An 18,886-nucleotide genomic window follows, 5' to 3' on the forward strand; every position below is an offset into this window, starting at 1 on the left:
TTATAATCTTTAGGTGATAAAAGTGTGACCTACAGAAATACATGTACTGCTCAAACAAGGCACAAGGAAGGAAAGTGTTTGGAGCCTGTCCTTGTTGAGTGTTTTAAGCCTCAATTTTCACTTACAAGATTAAAATATTGTAAATTTAACAATTAATTTGGTAAAAGAGGCCTTGGTATGACTTAAAATATTGGTGAAATAATTGACATTTTTGTACCAGACTTAAATTTAAAACAGATGAGCTGTCATCTATACAAACTTCTGAGTCCCTTCTTAATTTCAAAATATTTGTGCTTGTTCCCAAAACAAGACAAAGTCAAGAATTTGTTGAAAGGTCTCATAGGTAAACTGAATTAGAGATCCATATAATATTAAAGGAAACTTTGTATCTGATACATATTGTAGAACTAAAAAGAAATGAATAGAAAGTAATGAAAAGATATTAAAAGTCTAATATGTAAATTTAATTAGATATACATATGCCATGAAAGGAAACTTTATATCTGATACATATTGTAGAATGAAAAAGAAATGAATACAGAATAAATTATGTCAGTTAATCCTTGGTTCACACCAATGCAGGAAAATAGCAGAAATATTCACACAGAACAGTTTAATATATTCATTGAACTCCAAGCTTGGTATGATACATTTTAACACCACAGGAATAGACTAGATCAAATTCTAGAAGCCAAGAAAATATTTTGAAAAGCTAGCCTATTCTAACTGCATCTTACTAATAATATAATAATTTTCTAACATGCTTATTTCCCTGGTAATGTTCTCTCAGACCTAGAAGATCAATTGTTCCTTGTTGATGACTTCTAATGAATGTGACTGGTTTCCAAGATATCTGTACTGTATTGACCAGAAAGCATTAATTTAAAATGATGGATCAAATTTTTTAACAGTTCAGTAGAAACATTTTAACACTGTTATTGAACTGTCATGACACATAAACCTACAGTCAAAAAATAGATCAAATATAAAAGAATTTCATTTTTGTATGAAAACTGCAGCATGAACCATGGGCCTCAATTTTAATTGAAGAAACTGGAACTAAAAGAGGCCTAAATAATACTGTGGCAATTTGACAAAGCTAACCAAATTCTGAAATTCAATGCACAATAACTGGCAGTTGAGTCAGCTAGTAACTCAGCTTGAGCTACTGCTTCCATTTCCAAGGCAATAATAAGGTAGTCTAGGTTTTTTTTGGATATTCTAGGCCCAGCCTATAATAGCAGCATGCAGACAAGTTGCTTTAATAGCAGCATGCAGACAAACCATTAGAATTGTTTAATCTTTGAAGATCCTTGCAAATATTGTGAAATGTACTCACATATCCTAGAGTTGACTCTTAGGAAGAAAGTTAAAGGTCCCTGTCCATAACCTAAGTTCAGTAGGTAGCCTAAATACTATACTATCTATTCAAGAATTAAGTGAACTTTAAGCGGCTAGAAAAGAATGCATAGACTGTTGGCAAAGGTCTAGAATAACAGTTCTCCAGAAGAAGATATGCTAGAACAAAAATAAGGATGTTTTTAGATTGTTAGTTTTTTGTTCATTTTTATGATTTGGTCCATATTTATTACAGTTCATCCCCAATCCTCATTCAATGGTCTTGTATAGCAATAGGCTCTTTAAAAACTAACCAAAAAAATGATGTACCAAGTATCAATTTCCTTGTTCCCCCTCCACTTTTATCTTTTTGAATCAGTTTTCTCTGTTTGATCATGCCTATAAAGGACATGGCTAAGAGCTTAAAAAAGGTTTGTCTTATATGAAATGGCCAAGCCTAATGAAACATCTTATAGGCCTAGATTAGAAGGAGCAGGGTGTTTTCTTTAACTGATCATTTGGTTCTGCAAATTACAACATGAAAAAACGAGTTCCTACTCCCTCTACAATGTGCACCACATTCTAGGCTAATTAATAGTCGAGATAATTAATCGATTAATTTATCGATTTATCGATAGTCGATTAATTAATAGTCGAGATATATAATTTAGTCAGATTCTAATATATCATATGTGTTTTATTATTGTAGTTAGCTCTTTAGAAGCTCATTGTCAGCAAATCAAATGCATCTGGTGCATAATATTGGCAGTAATAAGTGTGGAAGATTAGGCTTAGGTTTTTTGGTGATGAAGAGGGGCCAGTAACTTTAAACAGAACTTTACAGTTTTCTAAGATATCAAAAGTTCTCTACCTAAATTTATTCCACAAAACCCCTTTTAGTGATAGAAATGATTCCATAAAAGACCTACAAATAAAGCAAACATACCACTTGATGCCTTTTATAATGTTGTTTTTTGGCACAAATTCAATTTTAATTTAACCTTTCTAACCTTACCTAAAAACATAGCCTACAGGGCAATAATATATAGCCCTATTACAAAATTTCTCATGTATTTATTGATTCTCAACTTTGTCAATGCTGATTCAATTTATGGGTTGATCACTTTTAAGAACAGACACTAACTGAGGTATATGAGCTGCATCTAAAATAAGAGAAAAGTATCATCTTTAAGTCTGTATGTGAATCATTTAATATTTACCTTCCTTTGTGTTTCTAATGAGCAGTATATCCATTTCTCAATATTTCCCTTTTATGCCCTTAGGAGATGAGGGGATGGATACTTAAAATGCAGATTTTCAGTTTGTAATATATTTTAGCTCTGATGTAAAGTGAATATCACTTGATGCCTGTTTCATGCTCTATAATAATTTAATTATTGCTGCCAAAGAGACTTTATATTTTAATTCAAAGTGAAGGCTAAATTTACAGAAATTTTATGTAAACAAAATTCCTAAAAAAAAAAAAATGCAAATGTTTTTGCAAAGAGATAGGTAGCCCTAAAAAATACAATCTTTGCAGTGATGTCATATTTGAGGGGCTTTAGGATCTTTTAAAAGATTCTGAAAACTTGCTGTTTAATAGCTGCATCATCTAAAACCAATTACAGTTTGCTTTGTATCAAAAGAAGGTTTAGAAGATTTAACCTGCAAAGCTTTGCTAAGCTGTATAAGACAATGACACAACCAATAGTTGAACATTGCATATTTGTATCTAACAAGAAAATCTGATTCACAGCTCATTGAAAAAGTGCAAAAATTAGCACCAAAATTTTTCCCTTATTTGAAGTGCTTGCCTTATGAGAGTACACAGGACCTTTTTTTGTAATGTGTTCAGTCTAAGGAGTTTATTAGTTAATTGCAGAACCAATCAATACTCAGGGGTTCAGTTCTTGTATATTATCTTTTGTGTATTGTTGCATATTGTTGTATTTACTGTTCATTTGTCATGAGACAAGCCTATGACTTACTCTATTATATTCTTCAAATTAAAATGAAATTTTATGAAGAAGAGATTAAAATACAATAATTACCCAAATCAGCTGCAAATCGCAATTGTTTCTTACATTTTTTTTAAGTTTTGGGAACTGTGTCACCTTTAGGTGCCCTATTAAAGGATCAAAATGGAATTTACCCCAGAGACAAAATTATAAAAGAACATAACAATATGCAACAAGTGATATTCACTGCCATCCTAGCCAAATTATGTTGTAGGTTAAGCTGCAAATTTATTGCTGAAAATAGGCTCACCTAGGCCTACTTTCCAATTGGATTATTAGGGCTCTAGGCTCATTAACTTTACTCATTTTTCATAGGCACTTTCAAAGGTAGGTCTTATCCAGAATGTATCTATTTTAGTGTTATTAGTCTTTACTAGCTAGTTTGGTTAACCAGAAAACATAACATTTAATAGTACTGAATGGTAAGACCAAACTCTAAAATTGTCCTTAAAGGTGGTTTAGGAAGAAAATAATCGACAACATGCCTAAAAATTCTTCTATAATGGCTTCAAGCATTACAATCGCCTAGGTTTAATAGGCTATCCTAAATCTATATTACCACATGGTTAGGTTGGCCTATTGTTCATTATTTTAATGCGGGAATTTCTGTGAACCAAGTAAACATAAACTTGAAAAGCTATGATAAATTAGAGCTCTACTAATATCTACACAAATATTAAGCTGAAATCACGCTTTGTCCATTCTCTTTCCTTTATTTTCCTAACCTTATTAAAGCGGGAAAGCTGTTAACATTTGTTGCTGTTGTTAATAGTAAAATTTGAAGTTTATCTAGGGAAAATTCTAGGTAGCGTTAAGAGCGCGCAAATTATTTCTGGCGAAAATTATGTTTTTTCTTTTTTGCCAATTCTATTCCTGGGGTAAAAGGACAAATGCAGTTATGAACACATTCTATTGAAAGAATAACGCTTTGGATGTTTCCAAGGCTATGTAAACCCCGGGATAAGTTTAACATAGACGTGACGTTTATTTCCTTGAGTTATTTAGATGAACTAAAAATTAACTCGGCAAATTATTGGAAAGCCTTACCTTAATTCCTCCGATTAATGTTGCCATTAATGTTGCATATGGCGTCGAAGAAGCCTCTCGACTCTTCCCGGAATGATATTGCAGTGGTGAAATCTTCTCATTCAGATACTAATCCTCAAGTGTCCTTCAAAAGTTCGCCACAAATGTATTTTTTGGGCGACCCCGTCTTCTTCTGCTCCCTCGTTTCCAACCGTAGTCTATCAAAGGAAGGCGATCTTCTTTCAGACGGAGTACATGTTCTAATATTCCCACCTCATATTCCTTAGAACAATAGTAATGAGAGGCTTGCCAGTTATATTACGAACTTCAGAGTTGCTATTTCTCTGTTGCCAGCTTATATTTAAAATTTTCTTTATGCACATATTTATGAATGCAAGAATTATCTTTTCAAGCTGTTAATTTGTTTTCCAGCACTTACTAGCGTAGGTGTTAGCGACAGTGCTAAAAGGACAAAAAAAAATAAAGACCCAGGTGCTGAGTGTGGCAAATAAATTTTTTATATGTGGTGGGTGTAAGGTTACAGAAAATTTACTGAAGATTATGAATTTGAATTTTGAAAAAGGGGAAGTACCTAGTAACTTTAGGGTGACGTCATTTTAGTTGTGAAGCCATTTCAAATTGCATGACAATCATAGCAGTGTGTGACGTCAGCAATAAAGATGACGTCGCTTTTGAAACAAATACCAAAAAAATTGGAGGGCAAAGAGGCCCCCTCCCATGTTCTTTTTCCCAGACTGACGCGATCAAAATTTGAGATATCCATTTTGTTCAGCATAGTCGAAAAATCGAACAACTATGTCTTTGAGGATGAATAGATCCCCCAAGTCCCGGGGGAAGCGCTGTAAGTTGTGAACTTTACCAGTTGTTTACATATAATATTGGTTAATGCGAAGTATGGAGACGTTTTCAGGGGGTATTTTTTTGGGGGGAGGGAGTTAATGGATTGATCTTTCGATGGGGTAATTCTTCATGGGGGAAGGGAATTTTCCGTGGAAGGGGCACCAGATTTCCCATTATTATTTAAAAACGATCACTATTAAGACTAGGAGCATAAGAGTAGAAATTTGAGAGGATATTAAGGGAAGTTTGAACTAAATCAAAACACGCTATGTGCAAGCAGAATGTTAAAAAGTGTATTAAAAAAAGGATTAGGGTATTAAGTTGAAACTTTGAGAGAATACTTCAATGGGAAAATCAATGTATCTTCATTGATACATTTGACACATTGATACATTGATAATGGGAAATCCTAGTATGTTCCTAAGATGCATTTGATAAAAATTTTGAGATGGCCATTTGTTGTCATAGAAACTTCGAAAAGGGTTCATTCAATTAGAAATTGAAAGGGTTAGTGCCCTTTTTATTAGTCAAAAGTAATTGGAAGGCAATTCGCCACTCCCCCCATCAATTCCCAAAACACACCTGATCAAAATTTTGAGATAAACATTTTGTTTAGCGCAGACGAAAAGCTTGAAATTACGTTTTTGAGGATGACAGCCCCCCCCCTCAAAGCCCTCAGCGCAAGGATTGTAAGTTATGCCCCAAGAGCATATAAGGTTTTTATGGAAGGGGTGGTCGTAAAAACTCGGGAATGGGCTTGTTTGGTTGGGAATCAAATGTTCTAGTGCCATTTTTATGAGTCAAAGTGATCGGAGGGCAGCCCTCCCCCCAAGTCGTATTTTTTGCAAATGCATCTAATAGAAATTTTGGGATAGCCATTTGTTCAAAAATAGTCCAAAAATCATACAATAAGGCCCTTGGGGTTGACAGAATCCCCCAAAGTCCTAGGGTAAGGGTTGTAAGTTATGCCCCAGGGCAAATAAGGTTTTTATGAAGCGGATAGTCGTTTGAACTTTAGAAGGAGCTCATTTGATTGCAGATGTATAGTTGTAGTTCCCTTTTAAGAGTCAAATATGATGGAGAGCAACTAGCCCTCCCCCCTCCCTGGCATCCTCTTTTCCCAAAACGAACTTAATTGAAATTGTGAGATAGCCATTTTGTTGCAAACAGTCCAAGAATCATATAACAACGTCTTTATGGTGGACACAATCCCCCAGAAGCCATGGGCAAGGGTTGTAAGTCATACCCCGGGGCATATAAGGTTTTTATGGAACAGTTGGTCGTATAAGCTGGTCACTTAAATGGGCACTATAGCTTTTAATTTCCGTTGGAATGAGCCCTCTCGTGATATTTTAGGACCACTGGGTCGATACGACCACCCCTGGAAAAAAAAATAAACAAGCATCCGTGATTTTTCTTCTGGCAAAAAATACAAACTACACTTTTTTGTAGATAGGAGCTTGAAACCTCTTCGGTAGGGTTTTCTGATACGCTGCATCTGATGATGTCATTTTCATTAAGATTCTATGACTTTTAGGGGGTGATTACCTCTTTTTTTGAAAACAAGGCAAATTTTCTCAGGCTCGCAACTTTTGATGGGTAAGACTAAATTTGATGAAACTAAACTTGATTAACTAGACGAAACTAGATTAAACTTGATGGTGTGAATTCTATGACTTCAAGGGGTGTTTCCCTCTATTTTCGAAATCATTTCCTCAGGCTCGTAGCTTTTGATGTGTAAGACTAAACTTATATATTTGGAATCAGCATAAGGATCGGATAGAGCTGATTTGATTGGAAGTCGGAAGTTTTACTGCCCTTTTTAAGAGTCAAAAATTAATGGAGGGCAATAAGCCCCCCCCCCCAAGCCTATCATTCCCAATAGGGGTCGGCACTGTTTCTGTTTCTGTTTGTTTTTTTTCCCACCGTTTTGTGTTCTGTTTTTTTTTTTTTTTTTTTTAGACGGAAAAAACAGAAAACAGGAAGGCGTTTTTTCATTGCCGTTTTTATGTCTGTTCCGTTTTGTTTCTTACCCCTTTTGTCGTTTCTGTTTTTCTCAAACTCGTTTTTCTTTATTTTCCATGTTTTGGTTGAGAATAGAATCATATCGCATTCTTGCCACTTTTATTGAATTTGGAAACTTGCTATGTATAGTCTCGATTCTTGATAATCTCGAATCCGAACAAAATCCAAGCATCCAGGGTGAATTTCGTCAGTTCAGAAAATGTCTGAAAGAAAAGGAGCTTGTAACCAGAGAAATTTAAGGTAGGCTAATGTAGCTACATAGATAGCCTAAATTAAATTAAAAACAACAATTTTTTTCAACAGAAAGTAAGGAGCAACATTAAAACTTAAAACGAACAGAAATTATTACGTATATAAAGAGGTTCGCCCCTCGTCAATGCCTCACTCTTTACGCCAAAGTTTTTTTTAGTACTTTCAAATTTATTCTAACTAAACGGCCTTTGTGATTCAGGGGTCATTCTTAAAGAATTGAAAAGAATTTCGAACTTTAGCATAAAGAGCGAGGTATTGACGAGGGGGCGAACCCCCTCACATACGTAATCATTTCTGCATGTTTTAAGTTTTAATGTTGCTCCTTACTATCAGTTGAAAAAAACTTGTTTCTTTTTTCAATTTAATCTCTGATTGTTTTTTAAATAATTCTTGGAAATCCAGTGCCCTTCATGGAAATTCTCTTCCCCATGAAAAATTCATCCATGGAAAGATTCTCCCATGTAACCCTCTCCTCCGACATTTTTATTAGTTTTTTCGACTATGCTGAACAAAATGACTATCTCAAAATTTTGATCCGGTGACTTTGGAAAAAAATGAGCGTGGGGGGGGACTTGTTGCCCTCCAGTATTTTGGTCACTTAAAAGGGCACTAGTATTTTTCCGTTTGAATGAGCCCTCTCACCGCATTCTAGGGCCACTGGGCCGATACGATCACCCTTGGGAAATAAAAACCCAAATAAACACGCATCTGTGATCTATCTTTCAAAAATACAAAATTCTACATTTTTGCAGATAGGAGCTTGAAACCTCCACAATAAGGTTCTCTGATACGTTGAATCTGGTGGTGTGATGGTGGTGTGATTGTGATTGGTGGTGTGATTTAGTTCAAACTTCCCTTAATATCCTCTCAAATTTCTACTCTTATGCTCCTAGTCTTAATAGTACTAGTATCACAGTATCGGTAGTGTAAGTAATAGTAGTAGTAGACAGGTTTAATAGCAAAAACTTGACAGCTATCGCTGATTTGTGTTTCTTTACAACATATACAAAATCAAACTACACTTGTAAATATAAATCAAACTATAAATATTAACTCTTATTATACATTTTGACGAAAACCGGGATGAAAGAATTACCATATCGGTTTGTTCTTGCTTTAACGGGAACTAACTTATCTTGCTTTCTCGTTCTTGATGGTAGAGGTTGATCAGGTAGAATGTCACAGTGCTGAGATTTAGAAAGCAAGTACTTTCCGAAACTCATTATCAGAGTTTCGTACCGGTTTTGGAGTGACGGTAGTCCTAGCACTTCCAGAGCCTATTCGTAGGAGATGTCACGCCGGCCCAAGATGATCGATACCGCTCGTCTCTGAACCGATTCAAGCTCCTCAGAAACCCAGCTCAAACCTAAAGAAGCCATATGATACAGAAAAACTGTATGAACATAAGGTTCAAAGAGAGTTTTGCAGCTTCACAAGGAAAGGACAAAGAAATTAAAAAGAGCTCCAGGAAAGATAAAAGACTTTTCTTTGAATATCAAGCTGCTTTTTCAGAGGAAGCTGTTAGAAAGGGGGTTTCTAAAACTGTTTACAGACTAACTAAAGAGATGTTTGGGAAACAAAGCAGCCGAATAGCCTTGGTCAAAGACAAGAATGGAATGATTTTATCAGATCCAGATAAAATTGACGAATGGTGGGTTGTTCACTTTGGAAAACTATTCAGTAGACCGAGATCCAGTGACTAACGAAATGTACCTGATAACCCATTTTTACAGCTTGACATCAATACAGACTCGGCCAGCTCTACCGAGGTCGTGTATGCAGCAAAGAAGCTAAAAAACGGACGAGCTCTTGGCATAGATGGAATCTCAGCAGAAATGCTAAAGTATCTAGTAAGAACACTTCTCTCAATGTGGCTCGCCCTTTTCACCAATATATGGAATATTGGGAAAATTCCACTGAATGTAACAAGGGGATATTGGTGAAAATCTTCAAAAAGGGAGACACGCCGTTGTGCGATAATTGGAGAAGCATCAACCTTATGCTGGTATCACGCAAACTATTGGCTTTTTTTATATTGTACCGGATTATAGATGCGCTAAATACAAATCTGCAGGAAGAGCAGCATGGTTGTAGAAGCGGCAAATTGTGCTCTGACTTGATTTTGTTCTGAAAATGCTTGTCGAGGAATCAAAAGAGTCGAACACCAAGGTATATCTGCTATTTATTGACTTCGAAGAGGCATTTGACTCGGTTGACTGAGAATGATTGTTGAGAGCCCTCAAGCATTATAGGGTGCCAGAAAAACTAGTGAGCATGATTATTTCCCTATGCGAAAAGACTAAGTACTATGTCAAGGCTGGGAATGACCTACCCAGATTTTTCAAGATCACGTCTGGTTTGCGTTAGGGATTTGTACTTTCCCTATCTTTTTACAATTATAATGGACTACGGATTAAGAAGAAACTCTGGATATGGCCTAAAAGTAAGCAACTACTAACTTAAATCTTGTGGACGACATGGTCTTGCTAAGAGATTCTAAACGGATAACAGCAGCTACTTGACGCAATATAAGAAAATTTATAAAAAGTCGGGCTAACCAATAACGTTGACAAATCAAAAAGTATATCCATCATAAACTCAGTGCTTGTTTTCCATCACAAGAAGACAAATATAGAACAGGTAAAAGATTTCAAATACTTGGGTTACTGAATGGATTGTGACGGCGAGATAATATCTGACATTAAAGGCAGAATTTGTCAGTCTACCGGAGCTTTTAAAAGACTAAGCCCGTATTTAGGAGCAGCAAATATTCTTTACGACTGAAGTTACATTTCTTCAATAGCAATATGATCTCCATAATTTGTTAATTTGCCTTGATTCACGTATGATTCATTTTCCTAAGAAAATCCAACTAAGGTACTTGAACTAAAAGAAATAAAAGCTTGAATTTTGTTCCAGTTCTTTGAGAATGACCTCTGAGTCACAAATCCCGTCTAATTCGAATAAATTGAAAGAACTTAAAAAAAACTTTAGTGTAAAGAGTGAGATATTGATGAAGGTGAAACCCCTCATATGTATAATAATTTCTGTTAGTTTAAAGTTTTAATGTTGTTCCTTACTTTCAGTTGAAAAAAAACTTGTTTTTTTTTAAATATTAAATTCCAGGTAATCAGTGAACTTGTATCCTTGAAAATATGAGCTGTATATAAATAAGATATATATGATGGGCAACTTTGTTTATATTCTACGAATTGATAAATCATATACTCAAATTCAAAAGAACCTATGAAATAATTTCGCTGTATACAGTCATACGGATATTAGAACCACTCTGTTAATCAGCTTGTTCTCAATTTAAAAGTTTTTTTCTAAAATTTTGACAAATCTGAAACTTCACCTAGCCTATAGTGTGACTATTAAGATAAAAAGTAGAGCTTATAAATGGGTCTTATTCTTGGGTCTGTTTAATCGTCTTTATTCTTTATTCTTGGGTCTGTTTAGACACATTTATAGTTCGTATACTCTTTAAATTCTTGGCTATCTACTTGGTCAAAAAGTTCGTGGTAACGAAATATAAGTAAGGAGCGACCCGGCTAAATATAACCAAACTAAAAAACATAACTTTAATACCAATAGATAAATCAGAAGAGTCCGATTTTTATGCTGATTTCAAATATACAAGTCTCATTAAGTTTACTTTTGCCTATTAAAGGTTACGAACCTAGAAAATTTGCTTTATTTTCGAAAAAAGGAGGAAACACCCTCCAAAACTCGTAGAGCCTGAACAAAAACAGCACCATCAGATTCAGCATATTAGAGAACCCTATTGTAGGGGTTTCAAGCTCCTATCTGCAAAAATGCAGAATTTTTCATTTTCCGCCAGAAGAGAGATCATGGATGTGTGTTTATTTATTTATTTTTTTTTTAGGGATCATCGTATCGACCCAATAGTACTAGAATATCCATTTTAAGTGGTCTAGAAAGTCGGAGGGTAACTAGGCCCCCTCCCCTGCCCCTTTTTTCTCAAACTCATCTGATCAAAACTTTGAGATAGCCATTTTGTTCAGCATGGTTGAAAGCGGAATAAATATGCTTTTGGAGATATCGTGACCCCACACAATTCCTGGGAAAGTTCTTTAAGTTACAAAATTTGTCCATTGTTTCCATATAGTATTTGTTTTTGGGAAGTATGTATTCATTTTTCAGGTGGGGGAGGGTGTAATTTTTTGCTGGTGGGATTTTTAAAGGGGATAATTTTCCATGGAGAGGGAAGTTTCCAGGGAGTGAATTTTCCAGGGGTTTCATTTTTTTAACTTTAAAAAGATTTTATTATTTTAATTAAAAAACCTTTGTGATTCAGGAATCATTCTTAAATCACTGGAGCAAAAAATCAAGCTTAGGCTATTATAATAATATTATTAGTTTTAAAAGAAATAAAATCAATATGCAAATTTCGTTTTATTTATTCATGTACGGTGAGCCAAATCCAAAATCTGCATTAATTCAAAAACGTTCAGAAATTGAATAAAAAATAACACATTTGTTTTAATTGAAAGTAAGAAGCGACATTAAAACTTAAACGAACAGATATTATTCCGTATATGAAAGGGGCTGTTCAATCCTCAGCACCCATCTCTTTGCGCTAAAGTTTTTTATTGTTTTAAGAAGTAGAGCTGTGAGATGAGTCAAACTTTAGCGTTAAGAGCGGAGCATTTAGAACTGGTACATAAAGTCAAACCTTAGCGTAAAAAGAAAGGTATTTAGAAGGCATCCCCCTTAAATGCGGATTATTCTCTATTCTTTTATAGTTTAAATGACACTCCTTACTTTCAGTAAAATAACTTTTTTCATTTAGTTTTTACAGAATCGTAAAATCATAGTAGAAGCTCAAGTCACGATCTGTCTCAGCCTAATTCTCTTGGTGTGCCCCAGGAATCTGTATTAGGACTGTTGCTATTTTTAATTTATATAAATACTGCTACTACTAACAACTTACCTCAGCACCAACCCACCTGAAGCCAACACAGCTACGCACGCTTCTCTATCCCAATCTGTTCAATGCCTCCCTCTTTACACCCTCCAGGGAAGTTTTCATTTTCCTTAATCTTTCTTTACGACATACTCCCACTCCAACTGTGGATGACCTGCTTTCCATTTAGCTCTAGGAGTTTGGCGAAAAAGAACAGTCTTTGGCAACATGTTTTACCTCATCCGAACAACGCGCCCCAGCCATCTCAAATCTCCTCTCATTATAGCCCAAGAAAGCGGGATTGGACCAAACTTTTCGTACAACCTATTGTTTGAAATACGGCCACTCAGTCGAGTAGCCAAAGTAATCCGTGAGCAATTTCACTGAGAAACATCTAGCAAATCTTCCTCCATTTTTCGGAGTGCCCATGCTTCAGAACCATATTTGACCACTGGCATCACTAGCTTCCAATACTATAATTTTGGTACCCAGACTTATCATTTTACTCTTCCAAACTTTTTTCAACTGTGAAAAACACCCTAAGCCTTGTCTTTTTCTACTTTTAAAATCTTCACGACACCCGCCGTCTTTACTAACAATTCTACCTAGGTAAGTGAAGCTGTCGAGTTGATCGATCTTTTCGTTACCCAACGTCACATTTTCATCTTCACTTATTCTTAAGCTTACTGACTTAGTCTTCTTAACATTAATTTTCAACCTATTCTAGCACCCTGAACTTGCAAAACCTCTAAAAGTTCATTCATTTTGCTCGCACTTTCATCTAAATTGCTTAAATCATTAGCATAATTCAAGTCCAGGAAAGTTTTTCTTCGCCATTTGATTCCGTGTTCTCCCATTACCTTGCCTGTACTCCTTAAGACAAAGTCGATCAACATGATCCATATAAATGAGGTATAAAAGACAACACTGCTTAACTCCTGGTTTAATACGAAACCAGCTACTAACCTCATTTCCTACCTTAACCGTAGCAGTGTTATTCTTGTACTCACTTATCACGTTCTCACCAACCACTTGTCCTGTATACCATACAAGGATAAGACTTTCGCCAGAACTCTTCTATCAGCTGAATTGAATGCTAGCACATAATCTATAAAAATAAGGACTAAAGGTGTTTGATAACTAAGGCACTTCTGAACCATTAAACTAAGAATGAAAATTTGGTCGAGACATCCCCTACCCGTCCTAGAACCACACTGTCCTTCTGTTAAAGCTTTGTCTACAGCATCTCTAAGTCTAAAAAGTATGATCCTACTAATTAATTTGCTACCTACAAAAACCAGGCAACTGCCTTTATAATTACCTCACTCACTCTTATCACATGTTTTATGCATCGATTTAATTAGGGTTTTCCTAAAATTCCTAGGTACTTCCCCCTTTTCAAAAATTATACTCATCTGTATATTATTTCTAACCTCAAAGCCACTGTATTTAAGAAACTCATTCACCACACTATCAGCACCCGGGCCTTATTATCTTTTAATCCTTTTAGTACTGTCACTAATTCTTCCTCACAAATTAGATCTTCCTTCACACCCATGGTGTCAAACTTTTTCATTTTGCTCTATATCTTTTCCTGCAACTCTATCTTGGTTTAGCATATTCTTAAAATGTTCTGCCCATCTCACTTTAACTCATTCCTTATGACTAATTGGGTCCCTATTTCTATATTTAACTGGATAAGTTCAGATTGATTACTCCCTCTCAATTTATTAACATGCCAGTACATTAATTTACTATTATGTCGTCTATCTGCATCTTCCAGGTCCTTGGAAATTTTTTCCATGGTCTCCCTTTCACACCTCCTTAGTTCATACTTAATGCTTTCTCAACTCTTAACATTCCTCTTATTTACATATGATCCATCAATATCATTCATTAATAGCATTCTACCTAGGATGTTGTCCAATTATTTTTTAAATTTTTAATTTTTTTAAAAAATACAGTTCAAATTCGTTTTAATCCTTTTCAGGTGATATAAAATAAAGCTGAAAGAATTCTTGCACCTTCCTTCATTGTTCTGCAAGACTTTAAAATCTTTCAGAAACAAAAACTCTCTTCTTGTTTCTAAATATACTAAACCTTAGTTAACTTAATTTACATTCCCTTGCAGCGTACGGGATTGAATCTGGGAATCCCCAATTTGTAGGCCCGGTTACTTCCACTATACTGGCACAAGGGTATTAGTCAACCTAAACATTAACTGGTATCACTTTGGTATTATGATATTTAGTCTCCAGAAAACTACTCATATGATTTACACATTCTTGTTGTCCCCTCTTGCTCACTCGCTCTTACTTTGACTCGTCTTAAAACATATGGACTCCCTCAATAAATTGTGAAAGAGCTAGATTTTGACTGATATTTCAAATCCCTTCCACAGCAAATAGGCCTAAACTTAATGATAAATTTAAAAATCTGAATAACCGACCTCGGCTTAAGAATAAATTAAAAGAATATATTATTTACCCTTCATGACAGGTACTCCTTATTCTATTATTTTGATTTGCATTATAAATTGTGAATTTGTCGCTTCACGGTAGCCTCCATTGTCCCTCCTTTGTCTTTTGGTGGATTATAAAATTTATTTTGATATTATTTAACCCTTCGGTTAACTCTGTCGGTTCTGTTTGAATATTTTTTGTTTGTCAATACTTTATGCTAATAAAATCTTGAATCTTGCAAAAGTAGTAGCAGCAGCAGTCACAGTCACATACAGCTGCAGTCGTAGTCACAGTCTCTATATTAAGAAGTGTTGGTCACGGTCGTAAGTAGCTGCAGATGCAGGTGGTTGTTGCAGTCGCAAGTAGTCTAGGTCACAAATAGTCGCAGTATTAACAGTCGCAAGCAATAGCAAACAGACGGTTGCCGTAGCATAAGCAATAGTAGCCCTGAAAGTTTCAATTAAATGACTTCAGCCGTTCCTGAGATATTGCTGATAAGCACTTTGGAAAACCTATATGAATATATTTTATTTATTCACTCCAATAGCCGCTTGCATCTCCCTGGAAGTATCACCTCAATGCCCTTAGCTATTCTAAAGCTATTGCAGACACACCATGTTGACAATGTAATTAAATTTAACGTCCCCCTCAACATGCAGTCAAAGTTTCAAGTTAATATATTTTAGCCGTTGCTGAGATATTGTGAATACGCCCTTATGACAAACTTGATGCATATAGCGTCTTTAAATCTAGCTCACCGTCCTCAATATCTTGCTCTGACAATTCCAGCATACAACCGTTAGCTGTTCCTAGGATATTGCACATAGGCCCTTTTGGCAATATGGACACAGATAATATCTTTGGTTTAGTTTCACATCTCCATCAAGTTTCCTTGAAAGCTAAGACTTTACCCTATTCTGTTCCTGAGACTTTGTATCCATGTCATTTCAACTAGCTGGATGCATTTAAACCCTTATTATTTAGCTCACAGTAGCAGTAGCGATAGTAGTTGAGTTTCAACTTAATACCTTCTTCAGTTCCAGATAAATTGTTAATACGCCTTTTTGACAACCAGCAGGTACACAGTACCTTCGGATTTATTTTTACATCAACGTAAGCTTTCCTTGCAGGTATCTACGTAGGGTATAAGTTTTCCTATTCGTCCTGAGATTTTTCGTCTGTCCCCTCGACATCATCTTTTGATTTAGTTCCATAATAATAATAGTCTTAACTGAATAGCCTCAGCTGTTCCTGAGATATTACTGATCCGCTCTTTCGAGAACCAGCGATCACCTAATGCCTTTTCATTTAGTTTTGTATACCTTCAACTTTCTCTATAAGTTTCAATTTGATACCCTATTAAGGGCCTGAGATGTTACATCTGTGCCATTTTGACAACCTGGATGTACTTAAATTCTTTGATTTAGTTCAACATAGAATTAGCAGTAGTACTGAAAGTTTCAACTTACTACCTTCAGTTGCTCCTGGCAAATTGTTGATACGCCCTTTTAACAATCTACATGCACAAGTTTGTTTTGATGAACTTCCCCCTCAATATTCTCTGAAATTTTCACCTTAATAGACGTAGTAACAGGACCATGCACATATTCCCTTTTAGTTAGTTGAACATATTCTTCATCATACCCTGAAAATTTAAACTTAATACCATAGTCCTTTCGTGTTATATTGCTGATAGGCGCTTTTCACCCCATCTATGCCCACAGTGTGTTTTGACCTAGTTCAAAACTACCTTCAATATCTCGTAAGAGCCTCATCTTAATATCATTAGCCTTTTCGGAGACCCAGGATCAAACACACCCTTTTTCTCAGTAACAAACCCTATATGTAAATAACAGAGAAACTGCATTGCTTCCAATCCTTGCCAAAAGCTACGGAGAGTCATATACCCTGAGGTATATAGTTATTGGAGAATAGAATTGCATTCCAAAAATTTGATCTGATATCTCTGGGGAGAGGACAGCAAAACGTGGCATGGGAGGGAGGCTGGTCCCCCTCCAATACTTTTGACTCTTAAAATAGGAACTTAAAAAGTTTCTACTCAAGCTCCACTATACGAAGTGGCCTGGTGAAAAAAATAATAAAAAATGAAGCCCACTTCGCTCATCACTTAGGCAGCCCTAGAGGGTTGCTTGTAATATTTTGTTCCTTTATTTACTAAGAGCAAGCCTACTCATTTCAAAGATTGAACAAATACCAAACACAATTTTAACTTACTCATCCAGTGTTTGTGCCACCTCCTTCTATGCATTTTCATTTATTCCCAGGTCCTTGTACTCTTTGCAGCGTATGTCAAAACAGCGTAAAACAGAGAAGTATCCTATCCCCTAAATTGTTCGCAATTTTCATAAATGATCTAGCGGTATTTATCGAAAATAAGTGGGCCCCATCAATGAAAGTTGGATCAGTTTCACTTTTATTGTTCGCTGATAATATTATACTAGCCTCTAAGTTAGCAGAGGGTTTACAAATTTGTTAAATTTGGTGGAAGAATAGCTTGAGACAAATAAATTAAAAGCAATGCAACAAAACACATGTGTTAATATTCAAACGTCGTCGAAAACCCAGTCAAGAGAAGAAATTTTACTTTAAAAGAGAAATGGTATTGGAGGTAGCAGAGACAAAATACTTGGGCGTTCACTTGCAATTCAACGGAAGCTGGAAAAAACGCATCTCGGCAGCAGCATTCAGAGGACAAGTGGCATTTTTTCTTTCATCTTGTTTAATACTAGAATTCTATCAATCATGAATTACGGAGCTGAGTTGTAAGGTTTAGAGGAAGCGAAGCAACTAGATATACCCCACCTTCAATACTTTGAGTACTGGATTCCTATATGACTAACAACAACGTTAGCACTTTTCCCTGACAAAACAACTTGACAAGAGCTCTCTAAACCATCCGTTATAGGCTTAAAGCGATAAAGCTTACAGATGATAAGTTGGCCCGGCCAGCGTATGAGGGAACAGACGCTTTGGCTTTTCCAAATTAAAAAGCTACTTGATGGGGCAGGTTCTTCGCAACTATGGAATGATGGCATGGGTCCAAAAGATGGTAAAACATGTCTGTTGAGAATAATTTGAGTAAGACTAAAAGAGCATGAAATCCAGAAATAGGAACTAGTGAACTAGGTCTATCCATGAGTTTATTACTATATACACTAATTAAATCTAGATATGGATTAGCGGTCAATTTATATTTGAATATTCCGGTGAGATTTACAAGGTTATGGATCCGATTGAGAGCAAACGCCCTGCTAGTGGGGGGAATCAACTCTTGATTATTTTGGGAAAGTACAGATGCAAAGAAAAATTGCCCACTGTGGGATGTTGAGGAGGAGCGATTGGGCCATTTTCTCCTTTGTGGTCGCGAGCGATCTCAAATTAAGGTAAAGTGGCTGGAGATAAATTCTGATGAGCTACTTCCCGGCATTCTTACATCAGCTACTCCACAAACGGTTGTTATGGTGATAGATGTTGTGCAAAAGGCGATGGAAGTTAGGCGCAAATAGAAGTACTTAGTATTGGGTTTTGATCTAAATATATTGGTAGTTGGATGTATGTAATCACGACTTTTGTATATGATCCTCAAGTTTTCCAATACAAACCGTATTGTTATTATATTAAATTATCGTAAATACAAGATATAATCAAATGGTTGTTGTTAATTTTTCAATATCCATTCTCTTTTTCTCTTAAACATCCCCTCGCTATACGATTTTTTCAAGTTGAAGCATGGCGAAGCGATCGTTTTCCACTTTAGAAGGCCTTTTCGTGGCTTGGAGAAGCAATTTTCTCGTTGTCAGGAGAAAGCTTCAGTTCTGATAGAGCGCAAATATTGCTTCGCCTACCAAAAATTACTTCGTCGTGTCACAAGAAGGCCCTCCAAAGTGGAGAAAAAGCTTCACCACACTTCAACTTGAAGTTGAAGAAATTGTGAAACGAAGCGATATTTCTAA

General features: G+C 35.7%; 1 protein-coding gene across 1 annotated transcript in view; it reads right to left on the bottom strand.

Annotated features, from left to right (window-relative positions):
• The window catches only part of LOC136031367 (protein DEK-like), a 49,560-nt gene extending 45,433 nt beyond the window's left edge, over positions 1 to 4,127 (bottom strand). Inside the window, exon 1 of the mRNA XM_065710871.1 lies at positions 4,082 to 4,127. The gene's annotated coding sequence lies outside the window, so the exon portion shown is untranslated. The remainder of the gene's footprint in view (positions 1 to 4,081) is intronic.
• Between the last annotated feature and the right edge of the window lie 14,759 nt (positions 4,128 to 18,886).

Source organism: Artemia franciscana, chromosome 9 (genome assembly GCF_032884065.1).
Source record: "Artemia franciscana chromosome 9, ASM3288406v1, whole genome shotgun sequence".
Classification (NCBI taxonomy): Eukaryota; Metazoa; Arthropoda; class Branchiopoda; order Anostraca; family Artemiidae; genus Artemia; species Artemia franciscana.